Raw genomic sequence first — 25,197 nt, forward strand, 5'->3', positions numbered from 1 at the left:
CTAAGGTGTTTGGAAGAAATGAGCCTCTTGGAAGACTTGGATCTGCATCAAATACAATCTGAATTATGTTTTTCCAACACCAACAATAGCCATTTGCAGAACAATACTTGAGAATGATTTTTTTTCCACAAATCAATTTTATCATTTCAGACAGTGTTTTCTACAATCCTGCACCATGCTCAGTTCCAATTTAATCCTCACAGCTAATGCGTCTGATAATCTGACATTTCACTGATGGCCAGACATAATCAACTCAAACCGAGTCTCGGTTTACAACTTAGCAATCAATAATTAATGTCTGTTTTGTGCCATGATACAGTTGTTGAAATAAATCACCTCCCTCTCTTTCTTGCTTATTGCAAAAGATCTCTAAAATCAAAGAGATGGAATCAATATAAAATGCATTAATGTAGATGGAGCAAGCAAAATCCAAGTGATTGCATCAGCCAATGAATGAACAAGAAATGAACAATAGATTTTGATTGAAAATGTGATAGGTAATGATTAAAGCATTTATATGTACTTGTATAAAGAGATGTGCTAAAAAAAAAGTGACCTCGAACCTATGGACTAATGCAGCAATTAATATATTTTCATACATGGTGAAAAGAATTACAGCTGTCAGGCAACTTTCTATCTTATTCATTAGGGACTTTGGTTTCTGGTAAATCACTCTTAACAATACATCATCGTGCTTTTATTTAAATCAGGTGGCAGGCAGGAAAGCAAAACTAAAAACAAAATTGCTGGAGATACTCAGCAGGTAAAGCGGCATCTGCGAAGAGAGAAACAGGGTTGACTTTTCACGTTAATTATAGGTCATCAACTTGATATATTAATTCTGTTTCTATCTTCATAGAAGCTGCCTGATCTACTGAGTATCTTCAGATTTTTTTTTTTTGTTATTTCAGATCTCTTGAATTTGCAGTTTTCTGCATTAGAACAGATTTTAGACTTCAGTATTCAATTCAGAAGGTGAATAATTCAAAAAATACAAACAAAACACTTTATTTTTCTCCCCACACACCACTATCCCCATTTACGAGAATTTTATTCCTTCATGTTTTAGAACACTGGCATCATTGGCAAGACCAACATTCGGAGACGGAGGAGGACCCGTGGGATGCGCTCTGGAGCACTTACCCGACTCCGGCGACGAGGATCACGCACACCTCTTCCGAGCATATTCCTGGCAAACGTATCTTCTCTCAATAACAAAGTGGACGAACTGCAACTCCTGCGCCGGACAAACAAGGACTTCTCTCGAGCCGCTGCCCTGTGCTTCACCGAGACCTGGCTGTGTGAGTCGACCCCGGACAGCACGCTGCAACTGGCTGGCTTCCAACTTCACAGAGCGGACCGCGAAGTGGAGGCAGCGGGGAAATCAAGAGGCGGTGGAATATGCTTCTATACCAACCAGGACTGGTGCAGCGACATCACGGCACTGTCAAATTCCTGCTCTCCCAACCTAGAATCCTTCTTTATAAACTGCAAACCCTTCTACTCACCAAGGGAATTTAACTCCTTTATTCTCGCTGGAGTTTACATCCCCTCCCCATGCCTGCCTACATGAGGCACAAACAGAACTCACTGACCAGGTAATGAGGGTAGAGAGTGACTTCCCGGACTCAATGGTCATTGTTTTGGGGGACTTTAACAAAGCTAACCTCAGCCGTGACCTTCCAAAGTACAGACTTCAGGTTACCTGCCCCACCAAAGCGGAGAGAACACTTGACCACTGTTATACGTCACTCAAGAACGCATATCGCTCTGTTCCCCTGGCGGGTCTGGGTCTCTCTCATCATTGTCTAGTTCACCTTATTCTGACCTACAGGCAGAAACTAAAATCTGCTAAGCCTGTGGTCAGAACAACGAAAAGGTGGACAAGTGAGGGCATTGAAAACCTACAATCCTGCTTTGATTGCATGGATTGGAATGTGTTCAGGGAAGCAACAACAAACCTCGATGAGTATACAGACACTGTATTATCATATGCCAGCTTTTGTGAGGACAGTTGCATTCCAATTAGGACCCGGACCTGGTTCAACAGCGACAAGCCCTGATTTACAGCAGAACTCAGACAGCTCCGCCAGTCTAAAGAGGAAGCCTACAGGAGCGGGGATGCTGACCTCTACAGGCAGGCCAAGTACAAGCTGAGATGAGGAATCAGAGCTGCCAAGGAAAGGTACTCTGAAAAGTTGAGGAGCAAGTTCTCAGCTAGTGACTCTTCTTCAGTTTGGAAGGGCTTGCAAGAAATCATCAGTTACAAGAGGAAAGCACCCTCCCCGCCGCTCTTTGGACAATCGGCAGCTGACCAACGACCTGAAAGAGTTCTACAGCAGGTTTGACAAGCAGAAACGTAACCCTGGTACCCCCTCGCCCCCTCCCCAACAAACACAGCCAGACCCCAGTCTGCAAAGAATGGAGCCTTCTACCCTTCTGCACCCACTCCTCCACATTCACCACTTCACACCTACTTAAAGCAAGACTCCAGTCTGAAAAGACTGGACCCATTCCCACCACAACCAACACTTTGCACCCACTCACAGCCTGACCCCAGTCTGCAAAGACTGGGCCCTTCTGCACCCACTCCTCCACATTCACCACTTCACACATACTTAAGCAAGACTCCAGTCTGAAAAGACTGGACCCTTTCGACCCACCCCTCTCCAATCACCACTTCACACCCAATTACCCACACCCTCTGTGCTGCACAACATCATTTATCCAATTTTAACAATAAAAATAGAGGCGGTGGAGAGGCTTTTCAGAAGACAAAAAAGCTGGAAATCTCCAGGACCAGACAATGTTTCCCCCTCTACTCTCAAGCTTTGTGCCAAACAACTGGCACCGGTCTACACAGACATTTTCAGCCAGTCCCTGCAAACCTGTACTGTCCCTGCCTGCTTCAAAGTCTCCACTATTGACCCTGTACCCAAAAAAGGCAAGGATTGCTGGTCTTAATGACGACAGGCCTGTCGCACTGACCTCTGTAGTCATGAAGACCCTTAAAAGGTTTGTGCTGGCCAAGCTGAAAAATATCACAAACCCCCTGCTGGACCCTCTGCAGTTTGCTTATCGGGCCAATAGATCTGTGGATGACACAGTCAACCTGGGCCTGCACTTCATCCTCCAGCACCTAGACCACCAGAGGACCTACTCGTGGATTTTGTTTGTTGATTTTAGCTCTGCATTCAACACCATTGTGCCAGAGCTACTACACTCCAAACTTTTCGAGCTGACTGTGCCTGAACCCCTCTGTCGGTGGATCACCAGCTTCCTGACAGACAAGAAGCAGCATGTGAGGCTGGGAAAGCACATCTCGGACCCGCAAACCCTCAGCATAGGAGCACCGCAAGACTGCTTATTCTCCCCTCTCCTCTACCCTCTCTACACCAATGACTGTACCTCCACTGACTCCTCTGTCAAGCTTCTCAAGTTTGCGGATGACACAACCCCGATTGGACTGATCCAGGATGGGGAGGAATCTGCCTACAGACAGGAAGTTTCACAGCTGGCATCCTGGGTGCCATCGCAACAACCTGGAGTTCAATGCTCTTAAGACAGTGGGATTGATTGTAGGCTCTAGGAGAGCTCCCCATCCCCTCACGAGTAGTAGCTCTACTCAATAACCACAAATCTGTAGCCTCCTTTTGCTCTGGTATTTTATTTAATTCACATGTTTAATCGATAATGTTTTATTATTAATGTTTACTGTTTTATGTATCATTCTTAACTGTCACTGTGTGACTTGTGGGCGGAGCACCAAGGGAAATTCCTTGTATGTGAATACTTGGCCAATAAACTTATTCATTCATTCATTCTCACTGTAGCACAATTTACCTTGGGAAGGAGCATTAAGGTGCTGCAGGCCAGGAAGATGTATTCCCACATTGCTGTCGGGTAAAGAGATCCAAGATTTTGACCAAGGATAGCAATATATTTGCAAGACAAGATGCGGTACTTTGGAGAGAAACCGGTTAGTGATGGCATTGCCCCTCCTAGTCTCCCTCCCCTTCCAACTCCCTCCCCTTCCGGCCTGAAACATCACCTATGTTCTCCAATGATGCTTCTTGGTCCATTGAGTTACTCCAGTGCTGTGTCTTTTTTGGTGGTAGAGGTCATGGGTATGGGTGATAGCACAGATATAACCTAGGTGAGTAGCTGCAATGCATTTTGTAGATGGTACACACTACAGCCACAATGTCCCAGGAGTGGAAGAAATGAATGTTTAAATATATGAATTGGGTTCCATTCAAATGGGCTTCTCAGAATTTGTTCTGAGGCGTTTTGAACTTTTAATGTTTTCCAATCGGGGAAAGTGGAGAGCATTTCATTGTACTCCTGAATGTAAAGAACTGCTGTTTTAAATCGAAGGTGGACATAAAATGCTGGAGTAACTCAGCATCAGTCTGAAGAAGAGTCTCAACCCGAAACATCACCCATTCCTTCTCTCCAGAGATGCTGCCTGACCAGCTGAGTTACTCCACCATTTTGTGTACAATGTAGGTGTTGGACTCTCTCTTGCTGGAAATGGCTGTTGGCTGGCACAAATGATAACTCCTTCCATCACTTAACTGATGATGGGGAGTCCACTAATTGGGTAGCAATTAGCCTGATTGGATTTGTTTGACATTCTGTGGACGAGACATACTCATACAAATCCCCACATTATCAGCTTGATGCAAATATTGTAACTATACTGGTATGGTTTGGATTGAAGTGCAGCTTGTTTTGAGCTTAAGATATCAAATCGGACATGATCTGATCCCAATGTCTTTGCTGCATCCAGTGTTCTTAGACATTTATTGAAATGTAAGAAGAAGATAGAGAGCTTTAGTTATATGGTGTCAAGACAACAACTTCTCCATCAGTGTCAGCAAAACTTCAGTGTCATCAACTTCAGGAAGTGGGGTGGTTTACATACCCAAGTCTGCATCAATGGTGCTGAAGTGGAGATGGTCAAAAGCTTCAAGTTCCCAACATAAATATGTACACAATTTGGCCAGGACCAACCACATTAACGCTATAGCACAACAACATCTCTAGTTCCAGAGCCTCTACTTCCTCAGAAGACTAAGGAAATGTGGCATATCCCCAAAGTTTATCAATTTCTACAGATGCAGCATAGAAAGCATCCCGTCGAATTGTGTCGCAGCTAGATTTGGTGACTGCCCTGCCCTAGATCACAAATGTGCAGAGAATTGTGGACACAGCACCATGCAAACCAGCATTGACTCTTTGAACACTTTGTGTGGCTCAGGAAAGCAAGCAATATCTTCTTCTTGCATATGACATGCACAGCCTAAAGTTGTAGGATTACTTGTTTTATTTGATCTTAGTTGAATGTGCACGCCAGGTTGATTGGATTCGTTGAAACAGGGTGGACCACATGAAGGTTGGAATCTCCTACCCCAGCAAGCAATATAATCAAGGACCACTCACACCCAGGTCAATCACTCTTCTCCACTCTCATGTCGGGCAAAAGACAAAAAAGGTTGGTACCACCAGATTCATGTACAGCTTCTGCCTTGCTGTTATCAGGCTGTTAAATGGACCACTCATAAGTTATGGATATATTTCCGATCTCTCAATCTATCTCATGCAGCCCTAGAGCTTTTTTTAATGTGTAACTGTAATGCGATATGTTCTGTAGCTGTAACACTGTATTCTGTACTCTGTTTCCTTTCGCTTCTTGCACTACTCATTGTGTTCATGTATGGTATGAGTTACCTGGATAGCGTGCAAATTATTTTTTTTCACTGTACCTCTGTACACATGACAATATTAAACCATACTGACAATAATAATTACCGAGCGAATCAGACTTCTGTGATGGTGGGATCTCAGGTGGTAAAGAAATGATGCTGGCTGCATAATCACTTGGTTAAATATGATTATGGATGTTTCTACATTGTCTTTACAGTTCACATGCAGTCTAACATGGTGCAGAATCAGAGAGCCCACCATGAATGTTGCGTAATTGCAGCAAGCTTCTGGTCAGCTATCAGCCATTCGACTCCATGGGAAATCTAGTGACTAAACGCATCCAGAAAACTGTTGTCAATTGATGTACTTATACAGACTGAGCTTTAAACAAATAAATAAACTGCAATGAATACTCCAAATGCTATAAACACTGCTCCTTTGTTTAAAAATTGAATATCACAGTCAGGATAATTCAATGGTACAAACTGATTTCGGAGCACACAAGCACACAGAAACACAGCTGTGTTTTTAAATACAATTTAGTACCTGCACAGTTGGAAATTACATTTTGTTCCTGAGCGGACTCTGGTCTCAAATTCAGATGACAGCAAAATATTTCTTCATGCAGTTTATGTATCCTCATTACTTATCTATCATGTAATTGAATATTAATGACACCATTATTGCATACTTAACATAATCACAAATCAGCAAATAGAAAGGTGAACTAGTACATTAAATGCCATCTCAACTATTGACCACAGAATGACCTCTTAAAAATTATTACCATGAAAGAGAATACAAAAAACATTAATAATTAATAATCAAAGTTAAGCATGTGCACTATTTCATTGGTCTGACATATTCTGAGCTTTATATGATGTTTTATATTTAAATCAGTGGCAGACATACATTTTTGGGGCCCTGAAGTTTGAACTGTTATGTGGACCCCTTCACAACCAGAAATGAGGTCTGGGAAACCACTGTTATCTTCTTCAATGGGGTTGTTCCACGACAGGCTGGCTAGGACCACGCTGGACCTGGCGGGGTCCAGGGGCCTGAAGCTCCTGCATTTTCAATAAATTGAAAGTGATTCGCAAGCTTTCTGCTGGTAGTTTACATAACAGAAGCTTGGAATTTTTCTAACGCAGAAGCAGTAAAATAATCCCCAAAATATATATATTTCATGAAATGGACAATAGACAAAAGGTGCAGGAGTAGGCCATTCGGCCCTTCGAGTCAGCACCGCCATTCACTGTGATCATGGCTGATAATCCACAATCAGTACCCCATTCCCGCCTTCTCCCCATATCCCTTGACTCTGCTATCTTTAAGAGCTCTATCTATCTCTCTCCTGAAAGCCTCCAAAGAATTGGCCTCCACTGCCTTCTGAGGCAGAGAATTCCACAGATCACAATGTGTGAAAAATTATTTCCTCATCTCCGTTGTAAATGGCCTACCTCTTATTCTTAAACTGTGGCCCCTGGTTCTGGACTCTCCCAGCAATGGAAATATGTTTCCTGCCTCTAGCGTGTCCAAACCCTTAATAATCTAATGCCCCTATCCCACTTAGGAAACCTGTACGGAAACCTCTGGAGACTTTGCTCCCCACCCAAGGTTTCCGTGCGGTTCCCGGAGGTTCTTGTCAGTCTCCCTAATGGTCGAAAGTGGTTTCCGCTTCTTCTATATTCCGGCGATAATTTCAAAAAATTCAAAACCGGCCGCGACTAAAAATAGGTTGCCATTTTAAAAATCGGTAATTTTTTAGTTGAAGCCGGTTGCGATGCTAGTTGAAGGTGGTTGCCGGAGGTTGCAGGAAGTGGAAGGTCTTTCCTTCCACTACCTGCAACCTCCGGCAACCACCTGCAACCTCCGGCAACCACCTGCAACCTCCGGCAACCTTGGGTGGGGCGCAAAGTCTCCAGAGGTTTCCGTTCAGGTTTCCTAAATGGGACGGGGCATTACATGTTTCAATAAATGGGCTCATACAGCTAAAAAAATCTTTCCAAAAAATATTACCTGAAATGCCTCTTTGCCTAGCACTGAGATGAGAAAAAACTTTTTCACCCAGACTGTGAATTTGTGGAATTCTCTGCCCAGAAGGCAGTGGTTTCATCTCCATTAGCAGCACACCGCACGCGCACTGATGTTGTCGTCGAGCCCTAGCCCCGCCCCCACGGCAGCTGCAGACCCTCCCTGCAGGAGCGGCGATTATGTGTGAGATGGGAGGTTTAGTCGAGGCGAGGTTTAGTGAGTTGAGGTTAAAGTGTGAGGTGAAGTTTAGTCGAGGCGAGGGGTTTAGTCGAGGTGAAAAATCAGATTCATTTCTAGGAAAATAAAAAAATCAGAATTCCGATTTAAATTGGAAGAATATGTGGACTAAAGTCTCTTCTGGGCCCCTCCAGGATTAGGTGCCCTGAAGCTTAAGCTTCATAGTAGATCCCCCCCTGATTTAAATAACACCATGATGTTTGAATTATATATATACAAACTTAATTTATTACTCACATGGGTTTCATACCCTGAATGATCGTTAAATCAATGATGGGAACCTATTTAAAAAGTATGAACTTGGATAAAACTCAAGCATAATGGTCTGAAATTTAATCTGAAATGAAAGCTGTTTCACATAGGATTATTTGCCTTTAGTGCAAGAAGTTCAGGACAAACGCAGAATTTCTAAAAGTCTGAATAAACGTTAAGTCTGTTCATCAGAGGTGGACTGTACTTGACTCGTGCTGGACTCGCAAATTTCTTAACACGTACACTATTCAAGGACCCCCAACTTGAGCAATGAGCAAAAAACAACAGCAAGGGAATGGCAAATTACAAGTACTTTATTTAAATGTTAAATGAGATGTTTAATCATTGTTTTTAATTCTTGAACTATGAGAAACCAGTTTAACTGTCCTTAAAACATTTCTGTGGGGCTTCACCCTTCAAAACTGCCTACTTTGGTGAAATTTATGCCCGGGGAGCTGCTCTAAATAAGTGGGGTCAGTGGACAGGCAACAAGCAACCAGGGATGAGGAGCTTCTTTGTATAAATTTTAGACCAATTTTCTACCATCTCACCTGTCAATCTTGTATAAACTACAGATTTGTTCTTTGCTTCATGATACGTCTTATTCTCAGTCATGTTGATGTGATACATTTATTTTCTCTTTCTACCACCGTAGATTTCCAGCATTTGCTTTAGATTCAAGGATGTCATTGATTTGTTTATTCTTCCCATCTTCCTGCCAAAAACCTCCATTTCTACTGGTTAATGCCATAAGTTTTCCGATAGTCATGGATGTGATGGAACTTGAGAGAAAGTGCTAAATTGGGGAAAGGCTATACCTTTTGCACGATGGGAAAGGAGGGAGTGGTCAGGGTGCGACTGTTAGTAGAGAATTGAAAGAGTGGAATGATTGTAATGTATGATTGCAGATCCACTTCTGACTCACACACAAAGAGTCACCTAGGTTGGGCGCCATCTTGGATTGAACACATTTGAACAACAACTCCTCATTAGTTCCCCATGGTGTAGGGTTGACAATTTTCTCACTCCCAAATAAGGGTCAAAAGGTCAAAATAAGGGACACATTCCCGACGGCATAAAGTACAGAAGGCCCTCGTCGAGTCACCGCTGACGGGCTTAACCCAGGTCTTTTTTGCTTCCCATTGCTTGTTATAGCTGCACACTTTACTTTTTTGCAGGTTTATCCATATCTGCACATGCCAAACCGACAAACAACACCAGGCGTTACTGAAACTTGTTGTCTTGGCGGGAATTGGCAAAATATAGCATACAACTGATTCGCATAAGTGGGCCTGTGATTGGATGACAGGTGAATCACTCGTGCATGGCATCAACAGCATATGCAACACGCACGCACGTTGTTGTATCAGATCTAGGATCTGTCTGTAAGCGTGTGCTCTGGTAATTACAGAGTACAGATGCTCCTCGACTTACAATGCTTCGACTTACGATATTTCGACTTTGCTATGGTGCAAAAGCGATACACATTCAGTAGAAACTGTATTTCACTAGCCTAGCCTCGTGGCAGTGTTGGGCTGCGTTGATAATTTAAGCGGTAATGCTTTACTGTTTAATTAAAATTGCTTTCCTGTGATATATTTAGATTTACGCCTGCTGTGTTGAGCAGATGCACTCGCTCGTCCTATTTATCTTGATGTAAGGTTAATTGAGTCAGCTGTTTGTATGCAACGTATCTGAGCTGAGGGGGAGGAAGAGAGAGAGAGTGGGAGAGAGGGGGGGAGGGGGAGAGAGAATGTGAGAGAGAGAAAGAATGAGAGAGAGAGAGAGAGAACGGCGCGATTTTGCAGGGAGATAAGAGAACCGTGTTAGCCTTTCCGTGGGAGGAAGCGACGAGGGAGGGACATGAGGAATCTTGCAGGAGGCGAGATGGACATTGAACGGCAACAGATCTGATGAGCCGGTTGATGAAATCTCAGAGCTGCTACCTGTTGTGACAATTCGCCATGTGTTCATTCCTGCGGGGCCTGGCACTCGGGAGATTTAAGGGGCGTCGGTGTTCAGGGAATTGGTGATGGGAGTGGGAGTGGGGGAGATGCCGAAGAGATTTCATAATTAAAACGTGGAAATTAAAAACACTCCCAGAGAAGAGGGCTGAAGAGGAGAGGGGGGGGGGGGAACTAACCTGGAGAATGGAAGCCCACAAGCACCTGGCGGTCCAACCCTGAACACTCTGGTTAGGTATTTTAAATGCATTTTCGACTTACGATATTTTCGATTTACGATGGGTTTATCGGAACGTAACCCCATCGTAAGTTGAGATGCACCTGCTAGTAGCAGTCAAATACGGGACAAGGACGGTCCCGTATGGAACAAACCAATATACGGGATGTTCCGGCTAATACGGGACAGTTGGCAACCCTACCATGATGACACAAAGAAACTCAAACCAAGTAACAAAAATATATACAGTATAGTTTAAAATGTAAAACAAAATATTTAATCTTTTTTTTCTGCCACACGAGCACAAGAAGAAGTACCAGCAGGACTAGGCCACGTGGGCCTCATAAGAACATAGAACAGTACTGCAATGAACAGGCCTTTCAGCCCACAATGACCGTGCCGATCTTGGTGCCAAGATAAACTAATCTCCTCTGCCTGGATGTGATCCATATCCCTATATTCATGCATATCCATATGCCAATCTAAAAGCCTCTTAAATGCCCCAATCATATCTACCTCCAGAACCACCTCTGACCTCAAACCCAGGCAATATTTTCCGGGAAACCTCTTCTCCGCCATTCCCAAAGCTTCTACATCCGCCTTGTAATGGAACAAGCAGAACTGCACACATTATTCTGAATAATGCCCATTGTAAGATTTCCCTATGAGAGGAAAATACCATATTGTATTCAATTTAAGAAAATACATGAAGGGATTTAAATTGTAATTTTTTAATTTGTATTGCAATGAATGATTCTGTTTATTTATTTATTGGCAATAAATTATTTCACATAAAACAAAGAAAATTGATGCCAATACGCACAGAGAGATAACTTTGAGACAATACAAGAAACACAAAGTCTCATACTTGCACCAAATTCTTGGTTTAGTTTAAAGAGCTCCAAAAAGACCACTTTGTAAATCGTTCAGATCATATTTCACTATTGTTTCATTTAGATTTTATCTGAATCAAGAAGAAAACATTATTTTAGCGCAAGAATACTGCTCCTGTAAGGACTTAATTTAATCAAGCAATTGGCGGATTCTGTGCGGTGATTGTTTCATCATAAATTATTAAGCATGTTCCTATTAACCCAAAAGTTATAGAACTAATTTTAAATTTGATCCAAGCAAATTAGAGATAAAGATAATTTTAAACACACCAGAAACCATTAGCTCTATTGTGCTTACATCATCAGTTCAATAACTTGGCTTATTACAGCCATTATTTTTAAGATGATTTACAGTAATTATGTTACATGGCTGAGACAAGTCATTTGGGCTACCTGATTTAGTTCCAAGTTTTCCTATTCTACTTTCCCTGCTTCTTGGTATAATTGTGTACAATTTTAACTGTCCCAAAAGAGGATTTGCATTGGATAGAATGCTATAATTTCAATAACGACCAACGGACTGACTTAACTTAAATCTGCCCATTTCTTATCTTAAAGGATGCAGGACAGATGAAAACAGAACACAGTGCTAAAGAATGGTAGATCATTAAGATGCCCATATTTTTTTCCCCATTTTCCCAGTATAAACAACCCGGCGCCTCCTGTATTTCCCAGGAAAACCAGGTAGAAAAAGAGAACCAAAAATTGCAGCTTGGATCAAATTTGGTAGGGAATGGAGCATTTCTACCTCATGCAGTCATCAGCCTTGTGCAGACGACCCCTAGCCATTCAGTTTATTTTATTGTCACGTGTTAGTTTAGGGTGAAAAGCTTTTTGTTGCGTGCTATCCAGTCAGCAAAAAGACAATACAGGATTACAATCGAGCCATTTACAGTGTACAGAAACATAGTGCAGGGTAAAGGGGCTGTCCCACTGCAGCGACCTAATTGGTGAGTTTAGAAGAGTTTGTCCTCGACTCATACTCGCAGCATGGTCGACACGAGGTCCTAGGAGATCTTTGTAACTCTCCTTCATGCTCTAGTGTAGTCCCCGCATACTCGAGGTCTCAGCTAGGTCGCGGCGTATTTTTCAACATGCTGAAAAATGCCCGCGCGTAAAAAAAGGTCGCCATGGAAAGAAAATCGATTTTTATTCATAGGTTTAGTTGAAGTAGGTCGTAGTAGGTCGGTAGGTAATCAAGGGCAGTCGAAGGTAATCGAAGGTAGTCGAAAGTAGTTGTAGATAGTCTTCAACATAGTCGAAGGGAGGTAGAAGGAGGTTGTCTTCACTCTCCACTATTCGGTGTCCAATTTTCCCGAAGCTAGTCGAAGCTAGTCTTCAGCATAGTCGAAGGAGGTCTTCAACATGACACTTTTTCAAACTCTCCTAAACTTTTCTAAACTCGCCAATTAGGTCGCTGCATTGGGACAGCCCCTTAAAGTCCAATTAAGGATACAATGTGTCATGCCACAATCACTCCTGTCCTATAACTACACTGTATTCAATCAATCTCTTCTCAAGGGAGAGGAAATCCTGACATGCTCGCACTGTTGCAATGTTCTCTGCTTGACAATGCTCATTCTGGGAATCTGGTTGACTTCAGAATGGGGAGCTTATTTAAACACATGCAACTGTGGCCTGTGTTCTAATGCAGTCACAGAAATGTATATTTCAAAGTTTCCCAACCAAAACTCCTGACCCTTATTTGGAAATCTCACTATGATAAATACCAGGACTATTATTTAAAGACAAAAATAAATAGATAAATGTGAAAATATACAAAGTTGCCTAGTTTGTTTAAAAAAAATTATTATTTAAGTATAGGTAGACACAAAAGACTGGAAACTCAGCAGGAAAGGCAGCATCTCTGGAGAGAAGGAATGGGTGATGTTTTGGTCGAAACCCTTCTTCAGGCTGATGTCAGGGGAGTGGGCGGTACAGAGATAGAATGTAGTTGGTGAAAGTGACTGGTGGGAGAACTGGGAAGGGGAGGGGATGGAGAGAGAGGGAAAGCAAGGGATATTTGAAGTTAGAGAAGTTAATGTTCATACTGCTGTGGTGCAAGCTACCCTACTATTAGTAATCCTACTATTATTTAAGCGTATATTCTTTCAAAATATATGGTCTGGATTTGCCTAAAGTTTTATGGCAAAATTTACACTTTTTATCTTTTATCACCAAATATGCTTCACATTGTGGTTGCCAGAAGAATTATTACCCTAGCAATGTTGACAGTAATAAATATACCAATTGATACATCTCTGAAACATTTATGTAAATTAGTCATAGAAGTTTTCAACATGGAGTGGTAGTCTGATGGGCACTATTTAACGGCGCAAATTATTGAGACAAGTATGTTATGACGTTATTGAAATACTCGTTAATTAAAACACTGGTAGCATAAGCTGTTAGCATGAATTAACAATATTTTTTATCCCCCATTAGGTGCCCAATATGCCCAGAAATCCCATGAAATCCATTTATGTCACGGACCTTAGCTTAATATGGAACATAGCGTCACCTGTAAAGAAACATTTGGAGAAAAAATGGCGCACACTTGCAAGCGTGCCAAGTCTGTGCGATCCCTTTTCAGTTATCTCACTGAAATCACACAGCTTATCAGCTCTGTGCTATTAAGCATCGACTCCTTGCAGAAAAAATATTGTGCAATATGTATTTTCAAAGACTGAGTTATTACAACGTTAATGCCGCCCTAATAGTTAAGGCCACGATTCTGGATTACCCTATTAAGTACCAATAATCAGCCAAACTGAATGTTCAATCATCCACCAATGCCCTAAGGCATATTGGATTAGCCTTGCTCAGACAACAGACTGCAGAGGAATGATGTGGTTTGAAATTTCCCATTACTAAGAATGTTATACAAGGGGCCATTTAAGCCAGAAAGACTCTTACATAAAGAAGAACCAACAAAAACATTTCAAATTCATGTTGGGCAATCCTCTGAGAAATTGCTAACATCCACCTCATCCTTCAATTTGTAACACAGAATAAGCATGCTGCAATATTTCTTCTACAATATGGTCATAGTATCCCTCTACTTTAATGTTATAGAATTGGATTCAACTCATTATTGACCAATCATGAAACACTCAAAGTCAAAGCAACTTCTCAATTTGAAAAGATGATAAGATGATAAATATTATCAAGCCCACAAATAAGCATATTCCATTTCCCTTCAATGATGATGTTTTGGCATTTTGCCCTTTCGTGTAATATTTCAATCCATTTATTGTCGTGCCGGCTGAAGGGTGAATTGGAAGCCAATTTAACAAGGCGGTGGCTACAATATTATAAGTAGACACAATTAAGAAGATGCTTTTTAGGCAAAGCATAAAGAAACTGCAAGTAACTTGCCAATAATTGTGCGTCAAGAAACTTTCTCTGCTTTTATTTGTCAGAAAGTTTAAAAAATTCCATGTATGATATATCTGCAGGGCCATTTTAACATTTATACCCTCCCAATTTAGAAATCAGGACTGGGATGAATACTTATTTATTCAGCAAAATCAGTCGACATTAACAAATAAATAAGTCTAACTAAATACCTGAATTTATTTCTTACTGTGGAACAAGGAGTAGGAGAAAGATGCTTGTAGAGTGAAATGAAGTGCATTTGTTCTAATGTATTTGTAATTATTTTATTCGTCTTTATTACTTTTTAATACTTTACTACATTACTGCTACGCTTGATCCTTTATGTTCGGATTTGGCTCTTTTCTACACGTTGTAGTGAATCGCATACGCCTGAGACCATTGTTTTCCTATTGGATTAACTAGCATTGACAAATAAATGGAGAGATTTAGGTTTAATTGAAATTTTTTAAAACCCCTTTGAAAAAAAGGAACATTTCGAAATGCTGTTCCAGCATTATCCTACCTGCACATCTGATCACAATAGTACAAGATTGTCAAATTAAATATTTAAATGCATTTTTACAGTTGGAGTATGTTAAATTATTTTTTTGACTGAGGAACAATTCCAACATTGTTCCCCCTATGTTCTGACCCCACCTTCAATTGAAAACAAAATTCCTCTTATATTCCTGAAATATAAAATCTATTTACCTTGACCTTTCATACTTTTCTATCTCATGAATAATTTGATTAATGCACAACTTTGGTTAGCTCTTCACCTCCTCAGTCTGCTGTCCGTTAGTGATGAAATTGTAGAATGCCGAAATGTGTTTACACAGAAAAATTGTGTTCACTTACACTAAATGGCTTTTCTTTTCTCAAATTGAAAATGGTTCTGCAGGCAGTCTCGTTACTGGAGACAAATGGTGTGACTGTGAAGAAGTTGTCTGGCTGCTGAGCAGTGGCTCACCGCCAAATGCAGGCAGGCATATAGCAGATGGGACTTGAAAATGGCCAAATCTCCATGCATTAGCTACATCTGCTCATTATCAAAACAGCTCTGCCATTTTATCTAATGGTTCAACTAAAGCATTTTATTTGATTCATTTCAGCTACATTTTCACAATGCAATTAGTGATAAAATCAGGCTGGTATAATGCCAAAGTGTGGGAAAACAAATTTAATATGCAAGGGCACTGAAGTCACACACAAAACACTAACCAACAACTTCAGTGCAAAACATGTATCATATACGCAATAACCCTTATCTGGTCAAAATGTTGATGGTATATTTACTGCCATATGGAAAACAGTCATACTGCATATCAGTTGATTAATTTTGCAAATGCAACTTCTGTTATTCAATATGTGAATTCCAAACAAAACACAGAGTTGAATGTTTTCTAGATGTAATTACATAATTTATATATTATAAACAGTTTCCCAATAACAAATTATTTATCAGAGTAATTATTCCATAACAAATAACCCTTCAAATGGTTGTAATCAGGCAGGCTGCGCGTAAAACGATTTGGGTTGTTCCCTCTCCCACTCAATGATGAAAAACAAATAATGATCAAGGAAGCTCTGATGGTGCAATGGTAACGCTGCTGCCTCAGAGCGCCAGAGGCCTGGGTTCGAAGCTGACAGGTGCTTTTTCGTGTGGATTTTGCACATTTTCCCTGTGCATGGGTTTCCTCTAGGTTCTCCTGTTTCCCAAATACGTGCGTGTTTGTAGGTGAATTGGCCTCTGTAAATTGGCCCTAGTGCGCAGTGGGATAACCAGTGTGAATGGATAATCATATGTCAGCATAGACTCAGTGGGCTGAAGGACCTGTTTCCATGTGTATCTCTAAACTGAACTAAAGTAAACTAAAGAAATCAACACCATGAAGTTCAGCAGATTTATTATCTCCTTAAGGTAGACACAAAATGCTGGAGTACCTCAGCGGGACAGGCAGCATCTCTGGGGAGAAGGAATGGGTGACGTTTTGGGTCGAGACCCTTCTTCAGATTGATCTCCTCATTGAAACATAGAAACATAGAAAATAGGTGCAGGAGTAGGCCATTCGGCCCTTCGAGCCTGCACTGCCATTCAATATGATCATCCAACTCAGTATCCTGTACCTGCCTTCTCTCCATACCCCCTGATCCCTTTAGCCAGAAGGGCCACATCTAACTCCCTCTTAAATATAGCCAATGAACTGGCCTCAACTACCTTCTGTGGCAGAGAATTCCAGAGATTCACCACTCTCTGTGTGAAAAATGTTTTTCTCATCTCAGTCCTAAAAGATTTCCCCCTTATCCTTAAACTGTGACCCCTTGTTCTATACTTCCCCCAACATCGGGAACAATCTTCCTGCATCTAGCCTGTCCAACCCCTTAAGAATTTTGTAAGTTTCTATAAGAAACAAGAATTTATTGCCTGTACCCAGCTATATCTATGTTAGTAAACTCCAACAGGTGAAATACACAGGAAGACTACTTCGGCACAAATTCCTTCTCAAGAAATTAGTTGAAATTGCCGAAAATATTAAACTACTACAGATTATTCCTAAGGAAATTTGCCACATGATGCAAACATGGTGTAAAGCAACATTTTTGCTCCTTCATTCATGATTCTGTGGATAATCTGACATGCTCTTTTAAGATTTATTTACTTTCCTCGGTTTAGTTGTTCATTATAGAAAAAACAACAGAAAAGCAATTGATTTCCATTCTCTATGAGATTTTGTTTTTGAATTCACATTTTGTTTTAAAATAAGGGACATTGCAATATTTGGTAAAATGACACAGTAGAACACTACTTAAATTATGATGCACAGTTGATAAATATATTAGCAGTAATCATATTGGGAAAAATGTATGCAATGCATTTTCTGTATGAAACAATATTTCCCTGCAGTTAAGTGCTTGGGTATGTCCCAAGTTGATGAAAGACCTTGGCTCAACCAACACACTCCCTGCAGATATCAATACAGAATGGGAAGCACCAGCACAGGTGTTGTCCACAATGACAAATGCTGCACCAAGAAAAATCTTTACAATTAAAACAATTGATAGTCAAGAATCAAAGGGCTATAATAGATAATATAGTTAGTGAAAAATAATACAAAATAATGTCTAATTTCAGAACTTGTTAAACATTTGAGTACTGCTCCAATACTTTAGAATGTCACAACAACTTTAACTGTTCAGTTACTGTCAGAGTAATTGAAATCAAGGATTACAAGGAAATGGCTATCGGATATCCATTTTGGTCTATTTAATGTTACCACATAATTCATAAATGTCATTATATGACAAGGGCATTTCAGACTACATTCAATGATAGAACCATCACTAATTATCATATTATTTCACATAATAGTCACTGCTCTGACAAAATATTACAAGCCAAACTTGCCATGTAGCAGATAAGGCATAATCTATCACATACATTAAACAATGATTAATAGCAATCTTCACATGATAAAATACACATTTATGGAACTTCAAGGAATTTCTGAATCTAAGGTTACTGAAATGTTACTCACAAGATTCGCAAATAGCATCTTAAGAAGTATTTGTTGCGCAATTTAAACAACAGTTAACAGATATGTTTTCACATTACGAACATAACACTTTATTTTAACTGTTGTAATGACAAAAAAATTATTTGCATTATGTAGTAAGCTCCAACACCAACAATAATTGATCTCATGAAATATTTAGACTGGTTTCTCAAGGGAGTATCTCAGCAGTCCCATCTTTTAAAAGGATGAGCCAGGTTGGCGGTCAACCATTATAAACAGATAAATAGGATTTGAATTTTTAAGCATTAAAAGAGAAAAAAAAATGAAAAAGATTAGTTGTTAGTGTTTTGCACTGACAGAAATTATGCCAATTACATACTGATCTTGCAGAATTTATATTTTCATTCACTTCGCTAAAAGTATGCTGTTCACAGTGTTTACAAATCCTTATTTAGGCCAATGACCAACTGCATTTGTTTGAGGGATGCACTAATTGTGATGCAAAAATCAGAAGAGTAAAAATGCAGACAAAAATAGGGTAAAACATTTTTAAAAAGGTTGTTCACAATTACATGAAATGAAGGTTTTGACAAATTATTAAGGCACAGCCTGAACTACTCTGTCAGTATTGTTACCACCAATTTCAATTTGATTGGAGTTTATAAAAACTGAAGTTTGATACCGCTCACTTGAAACCGACAATAATTAAAAACATCGGACTTCACTAAACATTTTCAGTGAATTGAAAGCATTCTGATTGAAGTAGTATTACATTTCCTTCCTTAAGAACATCTGTTATCTGCACATACAACATTTCTAACGTAATGTTTTAAAGAATTTCAAGCATTCAGTCTTTTAAAATTTTCTTGAGATTTTGCGTGTTTGGATCCGTTATCAGCATCCTAATACGTAATCTCCTGCAAGTACCATGAAACTTTCAGTAAACCTGTTCCTAATTTCACATAATATAGATCCCTTTCTGGTCCTAATATTAGTTAATATCTGCTTATTAAAAATAAATCTACTCATGGGGTCATTGAACGATATGACACAGAAATAAGCGACTTGGTCCATTCTGTTCACATCAGCTCATTATAGAGCACGGTGCTATAAATTATTTCAATCATCACACCTCACAATAGATAGTCATTTACTATACTAATTTTGGACTTGCCCCCCATACTTTATTTTGAAGCAAGTCATAAATGTTGAGAAGCCAGACAATAGCAAGGTTTTATTAAATATATGATTAGCATTCATAACTTCAATAGGGAATTCCGGGGAAACGTTTATCTTGAGGGCAGATAGAATTAGGCCTTATTGTCACAAGGAGTTGTTGATATGGTTAGGGAAAATCCAAATAAATGCACAAAAGAGGAAGAAATAGGTTAATAAGGTGAATAGGGGTGGTAAGGGGCTTCAGTGGAAAAATGGCAGGGATTTACCAGACTAAATTGTCTGTTTCTGCATTTAAATACCATACTAAACACGAATAAAGATGCGTCAAGACTAATTAGCTGGTTACATAGTGCTCCTGTTCTTAGTGCTTTTAATGTCTTTTAATTTTTACTGTTTTTAGTCCTTCGTTTTACGGTTTTTAATGGTTTGTAATAACTTTTTGTCCATGAGTTCTCATGTACAGCACTTTGTGGCAACTGCGGTTGTTTAAAGCGCTTTATAAATAAAGTTTATTATTATTATATTATTATATTTGGATGATCTCGAAAAGACCATTATATGTATTAATCAAAAGAGCCAAGCAAAACATATTTACTACCTCGATTTTATCAGTTGATTACAAAGGAATGGAGTTTTGTGAAGTATCATGCACAAAATGAGTATCGCTTTATGTTATGCTTTTAACATGAGAAACGTAACAAAGCAGTTTTCCCATGAAGTTCCTGCTTCATACTAATCTTTGATTTCAATTTCGGGACGTCATGAGAGTTTTGCAGTATGTCAGATTACATTATTTAGAAATAAAATACTTTAATATACAAAAATATTTTCATTATTGACAAAGTGGACTAAATGCAAAAATTCAACAACTTTCACAATTCCAGGTTTTGTTGTCACATAATTGAAGGTTTAGTTTCAATTTTCTATGTTCCTTATTTTATGCCGTATCTCAACCTTCAATATTATCGGAATGAAAACTGTTTGGATTATATTTTGCAATACCATATGTACGAAGTACATACAAGATACAAGGGCTTTAAAGCAATTGTGCATTTAATGGTAGAAACATCTCCTGTTGTAGCATTCTTTAGGTCAATTGTTTTCAATTAGGTGCTATCTATATTACTAAAATCTGATCTTGACCATTTCCTGTTGTTCTGTATATTGATTTTAGAAAAGACGCTGTCACTTACGGCTGTGATTTTTGGCCATCTTACTCAGAGTTCCCATCCGCTGCGCAGGACAAGAGGATTTTTCCCATCAATTAAAAATAAAAGAGCTATTAGTGTTTAAAAAATGTTGAGATTTTCTCTCCTGAAGGCCACTCCCCTTCCGGAGGGACTATAAAACCCAGAAGTGTTGAGTGCCTCAGTCAGTCTCTGCACGATGGGGATGTGAGAGGGTCACGCCTCTCAGTCTGAGCTGTGAATAACACAGAACACATGACTACTAAACTGTGAGTGGTTTTACTGACCTGTCAGTGCCCTTAATGTGGTTTGAAAATATAGTTTGGAAATGCTAAAGCTGTGTTGCCTTTGGTTTGGAAATGCTAAAGCTGTGTTGCCTTTGGTTTGGAAATGCTGAAGCTGTGTTGCCTTTGGTTTGGAAATGCTAAAGCTGTGTTGCCTTTGGTTTGGAAATGCTAAAGCTGTGTTGCCTTTGGTTTGGAAATGCTGAAGCTGTGTTGCCTTTGGTTTGGAAATGTTAAAGCTGTGTTGCCTTTGGTTTGGAAATGTTAAAGCTGTGTTGCCTTTGGTTTGGAAATGCTAAAGCTGTGTTGCCTTTGGTTTGGAAATGCTAAAGCTGTGTTGCCTTTGGTTTGGAAATGCTGAAGCTGTGTTGCCTTTGGTTTGGAAATGCTAAAGCTGTGTTGCCTTTGGTTTGGAAATGCTAAAGCTGTGTTGCCTAATTAAAGTTGCCTTGCCTAATTAAAGTAGCCTTGCCTTCTATATAATTAAAAGTCTAATCTTGACCATTTCCTGTTTGCGCTTTATATTGATTTTAGAAAAAAACGCTACCACATACAGCTGTGATTTTTGACCATCTTACTCAATCCCCCTCCACTCATCAGGTGCCGAGGATTTTTCCCATCGATGAAAAATAAGTTATTAGTGTTTTAAAAATGTTGAGATTCTGTCTCCTGTCAATCACGCCATGAAGGCCATGCGCCTTCTGGTGGGAGGGGGACGACGACTATAAAACCCAGAAGTGTGGGCGTGGCTCAGTCTCTGCAAGATGGAGGAGGGAGAGGTCACGACACACTGTCTTTAGAGGCCTTGCACCCTGCTTGAAATAGTATGAAACTGCACTTGAATTTGGTGGCCTTGCACCCTGCTTGAAATGGAATTTCAAGGAATAGCTGTGTGTCAACTGCCAGTCCACCAGCCGTGAGTGACGGAGCTGCCAGCACAACAGGCTTGAGTGACTGAGCCGCCAGCCCAAGAATCCATTTGGCCCACAATGTCCATATTAGCCCGCTGGAAACCAGTCCCTTCAGCCCACAACACCCATACCAGCGCTCCAGAAAGCCCCCCCCCACAGGCCACCAATATTGGAATTGGTGGAGAGGTGGAATATTGCGTTGGGGGACCAGCCCTCCCATGACTTAGTCTAGTGGTATAATAAAAAGATTATATCATGAAAGGAGGCTGTCAGCCCATTAAATCTGTATTTTGTTTTACAGCAGTCAACCTTTTGGAAAATGTGGTTTGGGGTTTTGACAATAAAAGACATATTTTTACATTTTGCTGATGAGGTCTTTCAAATGTCAATCAAAATAATGATCCAGTAAAGATGTTGCTGGTTTAACCAGAATTAGACTATTGAGTCTTTGAACAGCCTAGAAATCTTGCACGTTATTACACTTATCTTCAGATGGTTTTAGCCATTTCTAAATGTATTTAAAGCTGACTCTCACATTGCGAGTTGACACAAGAGGTCCCCCGAGTGAAAGACTCGTGGTTGTGTACGAGATTGCAAGTGTATGATCAAGAGTTTAACCGAGTTCCCACGGGTATGACAAGTTTGCCGTTTACTTGGTATTTCTGCGATGTTCCAAGTTCGTCTCCCGAGTTACTCTTGAGCCAATCCTGATTGAAGGTTTGTTTTAATAAACAACAGTGTTATGTTTTAATAAGCAACAGTGTTAAAGAAGACCTCTCCATCCTGTGGCTTTGTTTTAAAGATAGAATTCAGCGCGGCCGCATCTATTGATGTGACCTACAAAGGGAAAATGCGCACCATCCAGTGCCAGAGCAGTTATACTTATGATTTGTTTGAAACACACAGGTTTGATATGTTTTAATTGAATTTACTGCCATGTCTACACACTGCGGGGAGACGGGAGATTAAATCTTTGAATGTGGACGGATGTGCACATCAGATTGTTGTGAGACGGAGCTCAGGGTTCGCCTCCTGAGCTGCTTTGGTGCCCAGGCATGAGTTGAGGCGGAGAGAGGTTGGTGGGGGGGGCGTCATTAATCTGTCTGGGGTGACATGTCTCTTGGGTTAGGCTGGGATCATTCTCTGCGGGATGATCTTGGTGCGGGAGACAAGTGTAGGAGAGGTGTACTGACTGTGTGGGCAGACACTTTGGAAGTGATTGCCCACCAGTCTCAAAAGCCGCTGTGTCTCCCTGTCCCTGGGATAGTAGGGGGCGATCAAACAGCACAATACCCCCCTCCCCCTCCACGCCAACACGAAGGGCAACGATCCCAAGGCTTTAGCGTCAGGAACAGCGGGCAGGCGACAATCACCTGCCATAACGCGAGAGAGATCATGCACTGTTGTAGGTCTCCTTTGCACGTCGGTGTTTCTGTCTTTCTCCACTCATTGTTGGCCCCATCTGTCACCACCCTCACCTACACCCCTCTGCTTCCCGGCCATGTATGTGACCCCTTCCCTCCCCTCTCCAGCTCCCCGCCCATTGCACCGGGTGCGGGGGCTTTGCACTGTCTTCACGTCGGCGATGCCAGCAGGTCAGTGCCCTGGGGCAGTCGCTCCCTTCAGTTTCCCAGGAGGTCGGGACGGGACTGGAGTTGGGAGGGAAAGGTGGGGGGGGGGGGGAGATGGGTGGGTTAGGTGAGCAGGAGAGTGGGGTTGTTTGCAGTTGCAGAGGGAGGGGGCAAGGGCGGTACAGTTCCCAGTCTCAGCTCCTGCCCAAGGGGGTGGCCGGAGATGTCAGGACCAACGGGACACCGACCCCCAGGCCCAACAGGCCCACTGCAAGCACGGAGAACCCAGAGACCCGCAGCGAACAGCAACTCCAGCCCAGCCCTGCTCCAACTCCAGAGGAAACCGCACCCCGATGGGCCGCTACGGCGACGAGTGGCAGTTCGCCCACAGCCCGAGCTGCGCCCCCTCATCCGCCACCCCAAGAACAAGACGTACCGTGCACACCATCAGCTTCTGCCCCTACGGGGAGCGGGTTCCTCTGGAGTTGGAGCAGGGCTGGGCTGGAGAGGGGAGGGAAGGGGTCACACACATGGCCGGGAAGCAGAGAGGTGTAGGTGAGGGTGGTGACAGATAGGGCCAACAATGAGTGGAGAAAGACAGAAACGCCGACGTGCAAAGGAGACCTACAACAGTGCATGATCTCTCTCGCGTTATGGCAGGTGATTGTCGCTGGAAAACTGAAGGGAGCGACAATCTGCTGCTGCCTGCCCGCTGAGTTAAAGAGTTCCCACGGTAGACTCACGATACACTAAGGTAAACGCACGGGCCACTACGTTCTTACAACGAGTTAAAATGTTTCAATTCTTAACCACAAGAGTAAAATTGACTCGTGGAAAATTTTAAACATGTTTGATTTTTTGCAAGAGTTGACTAGTTTCACGAGTACCTGCCGTTAGCGCCACGAGTCTCTAAGTTGCGTCCACGAGTTCCGTACGTTAATCGTACGTTATTACCACGAGTTTTAACTCGGGGTACCTCTTGTGTCAACTCGCAACGTGAGACTCGGCTTTTAGTATGAAATCATGGAACTAAATAGGGTTTTGAAAGAACGTGGTCCAGTGGAAGAGGAGCACAGAATTTGCTTATGCATTTTCTTTTGTACATTATATAGCACCTCATTTACCACATTAAAGTAAAACTCTGATAATCTGCTACCCAATTATTCAGAAATTCCAATGGTTTGGCATCTTGCTCACCAAGTAATGTTGTCTCTTCTTTTCCACTCATTGGGACCCTGGTTCCCCCACTCCCTTTCCAGTCATGTAGGCCGATGTTACCGCGCACCTATTCCATCACTGGTGCCTCACTTCCCGTGTTCTCTCTTCACTCACTTTCCATTCACTGGGGTCCCAGTTTCCACACTCCTTAGTCATCAGACCTCAGTTCCTGTAATATCTGTAAATCCGCCAGTTCCTGGGCTCTTTTCAACTCACTGGGACCGTGCTCTCTTTAAATGTGCTTGGTTCAGAATGAAATATATTACAATGCTATGTAATATCTATAAAAAAGTTTTTAAAATGTGTTGGGGGTAACAACAGAAAAAAACATCTAATCGTCCAGAAAATCAGCCAGTATGGTACCAAAGTTCCAACCATGCTGGAATTAACTGGAATTAACTTTTACTGCAATTAACTTCCTGCATTCAAAAAATAAACTCATCTTATAAATGTATACAAATAAATCAAATCATATTATACATGGCAACATAATGGTTAATAATTAAAAACTTAACAATAATGTATTTTCATCGATTGCTCTTGGTCAAATTGCTGCTCATGTTTGTCTTTTGAGGTGTACTAACTTACTTAGTTTTGAAAGAACTGGGTTTACCACCATGGAGCCAAAATGGTTTCTTCCCTCAACAC

The 25,197-nt window shown here is 41.2% G+C and overlaps 1 protein-coding gene across 1 annotated transcript in view; it reads right to left on the minus strand.

Moving 5' to 3' along the window:
• The window catches only part of fbxw8 (F-box and WD repeat domain containing 8), a 182,592-nt gene that overhangs the window by 91,264 nt on the left and 66,131 nt on the right, over positions 1-25,197 (minus strand). The window lies entirely within an intron of this gene.

The sequence above is a fragment of the Amblyraja radiata genome, chromosome 25 (assembly GCF_010909765.2).
Source record: "Amblyraja radiata isolate CabotCenter1 chromosome 25, sAmbRad1.1.pri, whole genome shotgun sequence".
NCBI lineage: Eukaryota > Metazoa > Chordata > Chondrichthyes > Rajiformes > Rajidae > Amblyraja > Amblyraja radiata.